Raw genomic sequence first — 12383 nt, 5'->3', positions numbered from 1 at the left:
ATATCCCAACCGGGAGCCAGCTGTGACATCTGGTCATCCGTCCTGTGGTGGCATGCCATCTGCCTTCTTTCCCTGAGACTTGATAATTCGGAAGCCATCTACCCCGGAGGGCAGCTGGGGTGCAGGAGCCTTCTGTGAGGGGGCAGTGAAGCAGGGGCCGGAGGGAAATCCTGCCAGGCTTTCTGTCCTCACTGGGATTTGGCAGCCAGCTGTCCCTGGACACACCCAGGCTCCAACTCTCTAATCGCCCCAATGGGCGTTGTTAAGGTCAAGTCTAGTTTGAGTTACATAATTTTTTAAGGCAGTTTTACTGTATACAGTTTAATACACCAAATGCTAGCAGTGTGTTCCCAAGAACAGCAATTACTAGCCTGCTAGAACGGGTCAGGAAAATGTGCTTGGACTTTAAGGATGAAGAGCCAGTTAAAGCCCCTAGAAAGATCCACGATTCAACCAGATATTGCTTTAATGTTTGTAAGAGCTGTATGACTCGGGAAAGGAGGGCTTTGTAAGAGCTGTAGGATTTTGACCTAAGTAAAATGTGTTTTGGAGATGTGGGCGCAGAGACAGAAGATCTGAAATGCAAAATCCAATCAAGTTGTAAGCCCCGGTGAGCTTTGCAGACTTGGGCAAGGAAAATTCTTCCGTGAAGAAGGTGGGTAATGAGAATTGGAAGCCAGCATTGGGATCTCTGGACAGCCCCCGCTTTGAAGCGATGGGCGGCTGGCTGTAGCCACAGAGAAAGGTGCGGATATATAACTAACATACATCCAGTCAGCATCCTGGCCAAAATCTCTGACCAACCATGCCCAGGCAGGCTAAGGAGATAGCCCCAAAGAGCACATGGAGGGAAATAATGGTTTCCTGAGCTCCTGGTGAGAGAAAGCTCTCTAGAGCCTATAACAGGCCTCCTTGAATCTCTGGGGAAAATGGTGGTGATTGCCTGGCAAATAGGCAGGTTACAACCAGAAGAAGATTTAGAATTAAGTGTGGTACATGCTTTTTGTGACTTTTAAGAAGGAATCTGTACACGCGTACATTTTATGAACGTGTAACGTGAGAGATTTTGGCCCGTTTAACCGACAATTTTTTAATTCCAACGTAAAATGTGCAATTAGGGGGATGGATTCAGATTCGTGACTTTAAATTGAAACCTTACTAAGGGTTTCATACTAACCGTATGCACCGTTCTGAAACCTTTATGAGAATTTTGGGTTAACTATGTTTCCATAAGTTTAATTAATTAAAATTACTTAATATTTAGGGTCACCTGGCTGGCTTAGTTGGTGGAGTGTGCAACACTTGATCTCAGGATTATGGGTTCGAGCCCCGTATTGGGTGTAAAGACTCCTTAAAAATAAAAAAATCTTAAAAAAAAAGAATTAGTATTTAAAAAGATGGCTTTTTCATTAGTTCAGACAACTGAAGAAGTTTTCAAGGAAATGGAGTATATTAAATTTATAAAAGAAGTGTAAAATGTTTGAAAATGGATCTATGACCCCTTAAAAGTAATTAAGTTTGCCGAATATAGGGTTGGTTACATTTAGCAAATAAAAACACTAGGTAAATGTGACTTTTAAATCATTCAGATTTAATTGGGCATCCTATCTTCTGTTTTATCTGGCAATGCTACCTGGGCTTATGAAAAGAATAAGAAATTTTATAAGCTGAACTTAAAAGCATGACATTTAAAAAAATGTTTATTTTATTTATTTATTTTTTTTAATTTTTTTAAAAATTTTTTTAACGTTTATTTATTTTTGAGACAGAGAGAGACACAGCATGAACGGGGGAGGGGCAGAGAGAGAGGGAGACACAGAATCGGAAGCAAGCTCCAGGCTCTGAGCCATCAGCCCAGAGCCCGACGCGGGGCTCGAACTCGCGGACCGCGAGATCGTGACCTGAGCTGAAGTCGGACGCTTAACCGACTGAGCCACCCAGGCGCCCCCCAAAAAAAATTTTTTTTAACATTTATTTATTTTTGAGACAGAGAGAGAGACAGAGCATGAACGGGGGAGGGGCAGAGAGAGAGGGAGACACAGAATCAGAAGCAGGCTCCAGGCTCTGAGCCATCAGCCCAGAGCCCGACGCGGGGCTTGAACTCACAGACCGCGAGATCGTGACCTGAGCTGAAGTCGGACGCTCAACCAACTGAGCCACCCAGGCGCCCCAAAAAAATGTTTATTTATTTTTGAGAGACCGAGAGACAGAGTGTGAGTGGGGGAAGCGCAGAGAAAGAGGGAGACACAGAATCCAAAGCAGGTTCCAGGCTCTGAGCTATCTGCACAGAGCCTGACATGGGGCTGGAACCCACAAACCACGAGATCATGACCTGAGCCAAAGTTGGACACTTAACCGGCTGAGCCACCCAGGTGCCCCAAGGACGACATTTTCTAAGACAATAACAATCCTGTCAGGGTCCTGGAATAATGTTTAGTTCCTAGTATCAAAGATAAGTTACTTGGGAGTGTCCGGCTGGCTCAGTCTATGGTGCATGTGACTCTTGATCTTGGGGTTGGTTGGTTTGAGCCCCATGGTGGGTGCAGAGATTACTTAAAAATAAAATCTTTAAAAAAAGTAAGCTAATCTGTAGGATGTGAGTCAACTAATCTGTGTTTGAATTTTTAACTTTGATCATTTGAATATTAATTTGAAAAATAAAGTAAACCTCTGAAGAGTGGTTTCTGCATATAGAAACTGCCCCTTAAGGACTTAAAAAAAAAAATCACCTGAACAGTCAGAAAACATTGACCCCATTCTGTAATTAGCACATTCACTGCATGGAATCGGACTTAGAAAAAAAAAAAAAAGTACCTGGATTCTGGAAAGAAAATTGTAAGCCTCAAGTTTAACTGAAGCCAACTGGGTACAGGGGCTTGGCGGAGTGCTTTCTGTGTTTCATATCACTCAATACTCCTCTAAGCCCTTAAGCTATGCTCCCTCCATTTTATAGATGAGCAAACTGAGGTTTGGGCCCAAAGATACACAGCTAGCCCATTGGAGCTGGGGCATGAACTGAGTCACTCGGACTCCAGACCAGCCTTTCCCCCCACCAAACCAGGCACAGCAAAAACCTTAATAAGGAGCAAACACTGTAGGTGAGAGATGGGAAGGAGACCGAAGTAGGACTTTCACTTTTTACTGTAGACACTTGGGTACTGTTTGTTTGTTTGGTATTTAAAAAGAAAAAAAAAGTACTAAACAGCTTTTTATTTTTTTTTAAACCGTTTAAACAATGCCGGTGGCAACATGTGTTCTGTCTTTGTGCAACTGAGCCAAGGAAAGGCAGCTTTCAACTGGCCCCAATAGTCACTGATAACATGGAAAGGTCGGAGTGACCAGGCTGTACTGCAGGCTCAAGGAAAGGAGAAACCCCACACTCGTCCATCCTGTGCTGGGAATTGGGAGTTTTGAAACAGTTCCTTCCAGGAGCCTAGAGCCCGGAGCCCAGAAGGAAAGGCAGACCCTGGCCTGACCAACGATGCACAGTTTGAAGTGTCCTTCCTACTGCCACTTAGTGGCTATGGATGACATTTCCTGGGGCATGTACTTTCAACCACTAGTCTATAAGATGCTTCTAGGAAAAAGGACAAATATATATTACTACTTCTTGGAGATTTATAATGCACATTAGCATCTTAAATGTTCTGAAAAGTTCTGCAATAAGGAAAGCTGCTTCACTGTGCTGAAACAGGGCGTCCTGACTTTATTGTCCACAGAAACTTTTTCTTCATATAATTCCTTTCAATATCTCGAACAATGTCTGCCTTGGGAAATACCATCCTAATGTGGCAGGGACAATCAGGTCCCCTCAAAGCCTTACACCCTCATCTTTGTTAATAAGCCCCTGCTGAAGGGTCCCATGCATGTCATATGAATGGGTAGAAATGAGGATCAGGAGGTCAGACACATGGTCCCAAACATCACTGGGAGCCACAGCCATCCACCATGGACCCTGATGGGACAGGAGTCAGTGCGGGGCAATACACTGGGAAAAAGATGGAAGGCAAGATGGAGATTTCAGGAGGAGTGAACGTGTACAGGCTGAGTAACAGAAAGTAACAAAAGTAGCAAAAAGAAACAAGGGGCTTGTGGGAAAGTCCCCACTCCTGGCGGGGGGGGGGGGGGGGGGGGGATAAGCCGCATGACCCAAACAGGTGTTTCCATTGACTAATGTCACTCTCTATCTCGTAATAAATGAACCCTAGCAATAATCTTGTAGTGCATGCAAATTGCTCCAGTTATCACATTTCACAGTCAGCTTCCCTCACCCCAACCATGAGGGGAGGCGCCTTATTTAAGTTTGCTTAATCGTGACACACCTCACCTTTGTATGATGATTTACAAATGATGAAGCAGGCTCTGGGTTTTGACCTCACACGGGTTCTTCCACACGAGGCTGTTCCTGGACCTCAAACAAGTCCTTTACTTTCCGAAGAACAGGGCTCAGGGCTCAGTCACTGCTCTGATTAGAACCCTTCAAAGGCCCTTTGTTTGACCTAAAGACCAAGCTGATTCTTGTGGCCTCTACTTACCTACCTCTTCAAAGTAACACTGTTCTTTTCCCTTCTTCCTCCCCTGGCCTCCCTTCACACCTAGAGGCTTTCAGTTCCCACCTCAGAGCCTTTGCACAGCTGTTCGCTCCACCCATGCTGCCCTTCCTTCCTCCCCGCTCCAAGTCTCAGCTTAAATGCCACTCTCTCAGAGAAACCTTGCCAGAGCCCCCCAGCCCATCAATGTCTTCCCTTTTATTCTCTTCCATGGGGCCTGTGTCTTTTGCTTCATGGCATGTATCATAATGTATGGTTATCTATGGGCTGTGTGTTGTCTGTCTCCCCCTACACACCTCTACGGGGACAAGGACACCTACGTGTGTCTGCACTGCCCAGGACAGGACTGGCATGTAGCAGGTGCTCAGTAAATCATTGTTGAATGAATGATATGGTGCTCTGATTGACTCCAGAGCCCAGCTTCTCGACCAGCTTGTGAGGACACTGATCTAGGGGAACTCAGGTCCCTGGATAACCAAGGGAAGCCCCAGACCACCGAGACAAAAGAAATACAGCAGCCACCTGCGCATAGCGTCTGCCTTTCAGGAAGCACGGAGTACTAAGTTCTCATACAGCTGGAGCAGATCTCTGGAGCAGAGCTGGGAGCAGTGTAAATGTCCGACTTCGGCTCAGGTCATGATCCCACGGTTCATGGGTTCATACCCTGCTGTGAGTGCAGAGTCTGCTTCAATTGGCTCTTCTGTCCCCCTCTCTCTTTGCCCCTCCCTCTCTCACGATCTTTCTCTCAAAAATAAGTTGAAAACAAAAAAATAGTCAAAAATGGGGATATAATAGCTCTTACATTGTAAAGCTGTGACCATCTTGTGAGTTTATAAATAAAGGCCAGACTCAGCAGTGTCTAGCCCTTAAGAAGTACTCAGCTGGGGTGATATTCTGCCTTTAGAATAAACTGTACAAAGAAGGGATTGTTATCCCCATTTTACAGATGAGAATGTTGAGGTTTAGAGATAATGAAGTCAGGCCCTAGCCTGTAAAGTGACTGTGAAGCGACATCAAAGGAGGAATTCAGGTGTTCGGGATTAATTCCCTTAGGCACCCTTTCTTCATGGTACAAAAAGGCCCATTAACTCCAGACATCATCTGAACAATTGCAAACTCTGAGCCAGTGGTATTTGCAATTAATGGCTTCTATCTCCCAGGGTGGGACCAGAAGGAGGAGAAGGATGCCCTGGTCTCAGGCGGGACATTTAAGGGGGTGACAGACAACTCAGTAATCAAGATAAATCATATTTTATTGCAATATTTTCACTAATTAATTAATCTTGAGTAAGCAAAACTAACACAGAACATCCACGATGAACAAAGTATCAAATATTAAATGAAGACGGAATCCAACCCTCACTTTCATGATCCTGCCTCATTCACCTCATCCTAGTCCTGCTCCTGCGATCTGCAGATCTGAAAAACACTGTGGGCACACTCAGAGCACAATGCCTGTTGATTCAGAGAATGACACGGGAGAAGACAGCGCCCTCTTCTGGCTGATAGCGAGCACTGCTCCTCTCCTGGGGAGCCATGTTCATCTTCTTTCCTCCTTAGAGCAGCATCTCACTGCTAGAACAGTCTCTTCTGGTACCTCAGCGCTTTTCATCCTGCTGTTTTGAGACACCCAAGGCTGCGGGCAGGCCACACGATGCCATTGGAGCCCCATCACCCCAACGCTTCCCCCTGGCCACTGCACTGCGCTGGATCCATTGCCTTTCTCTCCTTGCCACACGCACGAACAAGCCCAAGGACTTCTCCCTGCTTCTATGGCCGATTCTAAAGCTACCTGTGTAAAGTTGGCCCTTCCAGGCTGACCATGAGAGGGGAGTGAGGAAACAGGACCAAGAGGTGTAAGGTTTCTCACAGCTGCTGACTGGTGGGTCTTGAGCAGGGAGCTGGCTGCTTGCCTAACTGCACAATTTCTTCTTCTTCTAAGGGTTTGGTGCCAAGTTTTTTTCATTTGACTTAATTATGCTTTAATTTTTATTTATAAATAATTTCAAATATGCATAAAAGTTGCAAAAATAGCTTGAAAACTCATGTATCCCCTTCATCCAGGTTCACCGATGAACATTTTTTCATTAGTTTTTCATTATTTCATTAGTAATGAAATGCAAATTTCATTACTAATGAAATTTTTCATTAGTTTTTATACATACAGATTTTTTTTCCCTCAACCGTTCAAGAGTAAGTTAGAGACATTAGGATCCTTTATCCTTAAATACTTTCAAGTGATTTCTTAAGGACAAGTAATTCGTTTATATAACTGCAAGGCAATTAACACATCAAAACCAGAAGGTTTAGCAACAATACAATATTATTACCTAATCTACAGACCTTGTTCAAATTTTACCAATTACTCTAATAATGTCCCTTATAGCAATTTTTTCTTTCTAGTGCAGGATCCAATCCACGCTTATGCATTGTACTTAGCAGTCCTATATCCTTGACCCCCTCTAATCTGACCTGTAAAATTCCTAAGCCTTTGTCTTTTATATTGGCATTTTTGGGGTGTGCAGGCTAGCTATTTTGTTGGCTCTCCCTAAGTTTGGGTTTGTCTGAGGCTTCCTCATGATTAGATTCAGGTGATGCATTCTGATGGGAATACTGCTTAGGTGTTTCACAGAAGTTCTTAAATAAGCATCTCCTGGTAGTCACAGGGAAGTCAGGTGACTCAGACACAGGAAGTAGATTATGATTTAAAGGCTCTTAATAACAGTCGCTAACATTTATTGAGTGCTTGCTGTTTGACACGCCTCTCTGTGTTTGTTGATTTGGGCACTATTCTCTCCTTGTACCGGGTGCTTATGTTGGATCACAATAAAACGATAATAGCAGTACAGGTGTTGAGCTTTATTAGGCCCCATATTGTCCATCTTCTTTTCGTGCACAAGGTCCATTAAGTCTCACTACCACCCAAACACTACTATTATCTTCATTTTACACATGAGGAAACTAGCCTCAGAGAGGGTGTCGCTTGCACCAGCTCTCGGAGCTACTAAGCTGGGACTGTTTGCCACCAGAGTATGAGCACTTAGTTGGTCCACTATACCATTTCTTCTCTGGTATGTAGCACTGACAAGGCCCTGCCAGTATTCCAGCTCAGAACACTGAGAACAATCCATGTCCCACCCCCTAGACTCCCAGCAAGCTGGGATGTTTTCTCTCCCATATTCTGAACTCCCCCACTTACCCCACACATAAGGAGCATGAGAACTTGGGAGATACCCCATGCTGTGAGTACGGGACCTCAGTAGGGGGTGTGGTGTTCTCCAGGGGCAGATATCCCTCCTGAGTCATCACCCATTGGACAATTGTTTACAAATCCACTGAAAATTACATCAGCTCCAAAGACAGGGTGAGGAGTGCAGCTATGAGCAGGTGTCAATCTTTTTAAAAAGTTTTTTAAATGTTTATTTATTTATTTATTCCAACGTTTTTTTATTTATTTTTGGGACAGAGAGAGACAGAGCATGAACGGGGGAGGGGCAGAGAGAGAGGGAGACACAGAATCGGAAACAGGCTCCAGGCTCCGAGCCATCAGCCCAGAGCCTGACGCGGGGCTCGAACTCACGGACCGCGAGATCGTGACCTGGCTGAAGTCGGACACTTAACCCACTGCGCCACCCAGGCGCCCCAATGTTTATTTATTTTTGACGAGACAGACAGAGTGTGGGCAGGGGAGGGGCAGAGAGAGAGGGAGACACAAAATCCAAAACAGGTTCCAAGCTCTGAGCTGTCAGCACAGAGCCTGATATGGGGCTCGAACTCACAAACCACAAGATCATAAGCTGAGCACTTAACTGACTGAGCCACCCAGGTGGTGTCAATCTTCAACCAAACAGTGACTCATAAATGATTCTTTTTTTTTTTTTAATTTTTTTTCAACGTTTTTTATTTATTTTTGGGACAGAGAGAGACAGAGCATGAACGGAGGAGGGGCAGAGAGAGAGGGAGACACAGAATCGGAAACAGGCTCCAGGCTCTGAGCCATCAGCCTAGAGCCTGACGCGGGGCTCGAACTCACGGACCGCAAGATCGTGACCTGGCTGAAGTCGGACGCTTAACCGACTGCGCCACCCAGGCGCCCCTCATAAATGATTCTTGATGCAGGAATCCTACTGCAGCATGACATTTCTCCTCTACAGGCAGAGCCTGCTCCAAAGTCAGCCAAGAACCAGATTTACGTGCAGGCCAGTGTCATTCCTAAGACATGACCTTAAGAATTCAGCCCTGGAGATTTGTTGCCACAAGTAAGTCCCAGCCTGGAACCGGGGATCGTTTTGCATCATGGGTGTTTTAGGGGATTTGTTATTCACTCATTTAACAGCCTACTAAATGTGGAGGGAGATACAGAGATGAATAAGGCAGCTCTTGCTCTTGGGGACTCAAAATTGGATAGTTAATTGGACTTGCCTTTGGTTTCAGTTTTCTGTGCCTCTGAGTCTTCATTGTGTATCCAGTGGCCAAAAAACAATTATGAATATGAATTACCAATGTAAATCTTGGACTCAAACCTCTTTGAGCCCCATTGGCCACCATTTTCTCTGGACCATTATGACCTCTCTGCAGAGTCAGGAAGGGTGACCAACCCTCCCAGTTCGCCCAAAACTGAGGGGGGCTTTTGGTGCAAACACAGAGAAAGTCCTGAGCAAACTGGGATGAATTGGTTACCCTAGTTTAGCTGGGAACAAGGGCAGCAGGAAGAGAATGAGCAAGTGGGAGAGTAATAACAATAGTCAACATTTATTTTGTTTAAGAATTTAGTAATGGTTAGGGTGCCTGGGTGGCTCAGTTGGTGGCTCAGTCAGTTGAGTGTCCAACTTCGGCTCAGGTCATGATCTTGTGGTCCGTTAGTTCGAGCCTCGCGTCGGGCTCTGTGCTGACAGCTCAGAGCCTGGAGCCTGCTTCGGATTCTGTGTCTCCTTCTCTCTCTCTGCCCCTCCACTGCTCTCTCTCTCTCTGTCTCTGTCTCTGTCTGTCTCTGTCTCTGTCTCTCTCTCAAAAATAAACATTTAAAAACAATTTTTAAGAAAGAATTTAGTAATGGTTAGAATAAATTTATGAAGTAAGTACTATATTACCCCTATTTTATAGAGGTGTAAACTGGGACCCAAAGAAAGGAAGCAACTTGTCAGAAGTGTATACTTTGTAAATGAAGAGTCAGGCCTGTCAGAGAGCAAATCCTGTCTTCCCGGCCATCACTCTGCACTGCCTCAGTGGTCTCATGTATAAATGTGGTGCAGATGAAGTCTCAAACGACGTTTGAGATGAATTCTCAGAGACTGGAAGGAGACTCCTCTGGAAGCAGTAGTCAGTGGAAGTCATGTTTCCATGGAGACCCAATCAGATCCAGCCAAGCTGCGTTTACATGTAGCCATAGCAGTGGAGAGCTGCCATCACTCAAATGTGGTGGATTTCTTAAGAAAAAGACCCTCAGTAACAATTTCCTGAGCTTCCACCAACGCCCATTCTATCATTCAAGACTTTGGTGGAGTCTCCACGGCAGCCTGCAAAATGTGAGTCATGTGCAAGTGTAGAAGGTGTTCATTGAGTACTGTGGTTAAGAGCACAGATTTGGAGACAGGTCTGTCTCTACTGCACCACTTGCTGGCTACACAAGCTTGGGCAAGTTACCTAACCTTGAGCCCAGTTTCCTTGTCTGTTAAATGGTGGAAGTCATAATATCCACACTGCACACTGTTGTAAAGATGAAAACAAATGGGATAGTGCATGAAAAGCACAATGCCCAGGACAGGGTAGGGAATGAAGAAGTGTTCACTACCTGTTAATTAACATCTGCTCATCCTATGTTTTTAAATGAGAACAATCCACTTGAGAACTGACACAAAGGAGCAGATGACAGTCTATTCCCCACAGCTGTGTTCTCCCCTTTGCTTTGTCTGCCCCACACCTCTCTACTTCCTCCATTGTCCTTTCCACCTCTGGCTCTTTGGCCTGTTTCCAGCCACTTGTGTGCCACTGGGAAGAGATGACCAAACTTGGTACCTCCTGCTCCAGTCCCATTGGGTACCCAGTACCTCCAGTCCCTACAACCCCAACTGGGGCATCAGGAACCACTGCCTGAAGGGTGACCAAACTATAATCCATCCACATGGATGTGTGATCCAGCTCCCTGCATGACCTCACAGCTCAGAAAGGAGACAAGATAAAAACAAATGAAGAAGCATTATCCTTTTGATAAATTAGATTAGAGGGCATCGTGATTTAGATGGCATAATGTAACATACATCTTTGAAAGTGTCATTAAGATGTTTATATCTAAGTGGCTACCTGGTGGGATGCTTAAGGGTCCCAGGAAAGACACCAGGGACAGCTAAGAGGGACAGGTCTCAGGACAGTGTCATGAGTGATGTGGATGCTGAAATGAAACCTGTGAGGACCTTAAGAAATATGTGTTTTCTTAGCAAGAAGAACTATGTGCTAAACACACACACACACACACACACACACACACACACACACACACACACGTTAGTAGCCTTCAGCCATTGATTCTCAGTTCACGCTGGAGGCTTCATAATCTCTGTTCCCCAACTGATCCTTGACTATTCAAAGATGGTTTCTAAGCCCCTCTCAGAACTGGGCGAGCCCAGTAAATGCTTGGTGTATGAACCACACTGATGCTGATGGCTGATATTATGCACACGTCCTCTGTGCCAGGTCTGGTGCTAACCTGTAAACACACTATTCAGCTTGATCTTGTCTGCAACCCTGTGAGGTTGGTACCATCATCAATTGTTCGTCATCACCTCCTACGTATAGATGGCGAAACTCAGGTTTACATAGACAGATAGCTAGTAAGTGGCAGAGCTGGACCCGGATCCGCCGTCTTCACCTGAGAGTTGTTCCAGTGACTCACACACTTGGAGCTCGTGTTTGCTCACCTGCTACCTGGCTAGCCCAGCCATCAGTCCCAATTTGGTACCTGTATCCCCAGTGTCCTTGGGGTACTGCTATCTCCCCTAACCTCAGTCAGTGTGGTTTAGGTGAGGTAGGAAAGGATTTCTTAAACGGGACGTAAAAAGCACTAAACACAAAGGATAATTTGACAAAATTAATGTTTGTCCAAAAGCACTAAAGAAAGTGAAAAGATAAGCCACAAACTGGGCTTTGCAGCACATATAACTACAAACCATTAAGACACAGACAATTAGAAAGATGGGGAAATGACACAAACAGATACTTCACAGACACGGAAACACAATGGCAAACAAATATATGAGTAATTGCTCAAGCCCATTAATGATAGGTGTAAAGATTAAGATCACAATGAGATACCCCTTCAGACCTACTAGATTACAAGCAGTCAGTCTGATGGTTCCAAGTGTTGGCAAGACCCTGAAGATATTCTCCTATGTTGTCCTTCTAAAAGTTTAGTTTTGCTTCTTATATTAAAGTCTTTAATTTATCTTGAATTAATTTGGAGAGGGGTGGGTTGTTAAATTCCATGTTTTTCTATATGAGTAATCAATTGTCCTAGCATTTTTACCGAATTGTCCCTCCTTTCGCCAGTGATCTAAAATGTCACCTCCCTCATAAGTCAGGTTTCCTTATGTATGTGGATCTGTTTCTGTGATTTTTTTTTTTTTTTTTTTTTTTTTGAGTAGGCTTCATGCCCAGCATGGAGTCCAATTCCAGGCTGTGAGATCAAGACCTTAGCTGAGATCAAGAGTCGGATGCTTAACCAATTGAGACACCAAGGTGCTTCTTTTTCTGTGATTTTTATATTGTTTCATTAGTGTTTTTTTGTTTCTTAATTTTTTTTTTAACGTTTATTTATTTATTTTTTTTTAATTTTTTTTT

Source organism: Puma concolor, chromosome A2 (assembly GCF_028749965.1).
Source record: "Puma concolor isolate L17-30 chromosome A2, mPumCon1.1.hap2, whole genome shotgun sequence".
Classification (NCBI taxonomy): Eukaryota; Metazoa; Chordata; class Mammalia; order Carnivora; family Felidae; genus Puma; species Puma concolor.
The sequence above is the reverse complement of the archived record's forward strand: the minus strand, read 5'-3'. Positions refer to the sequence as shown.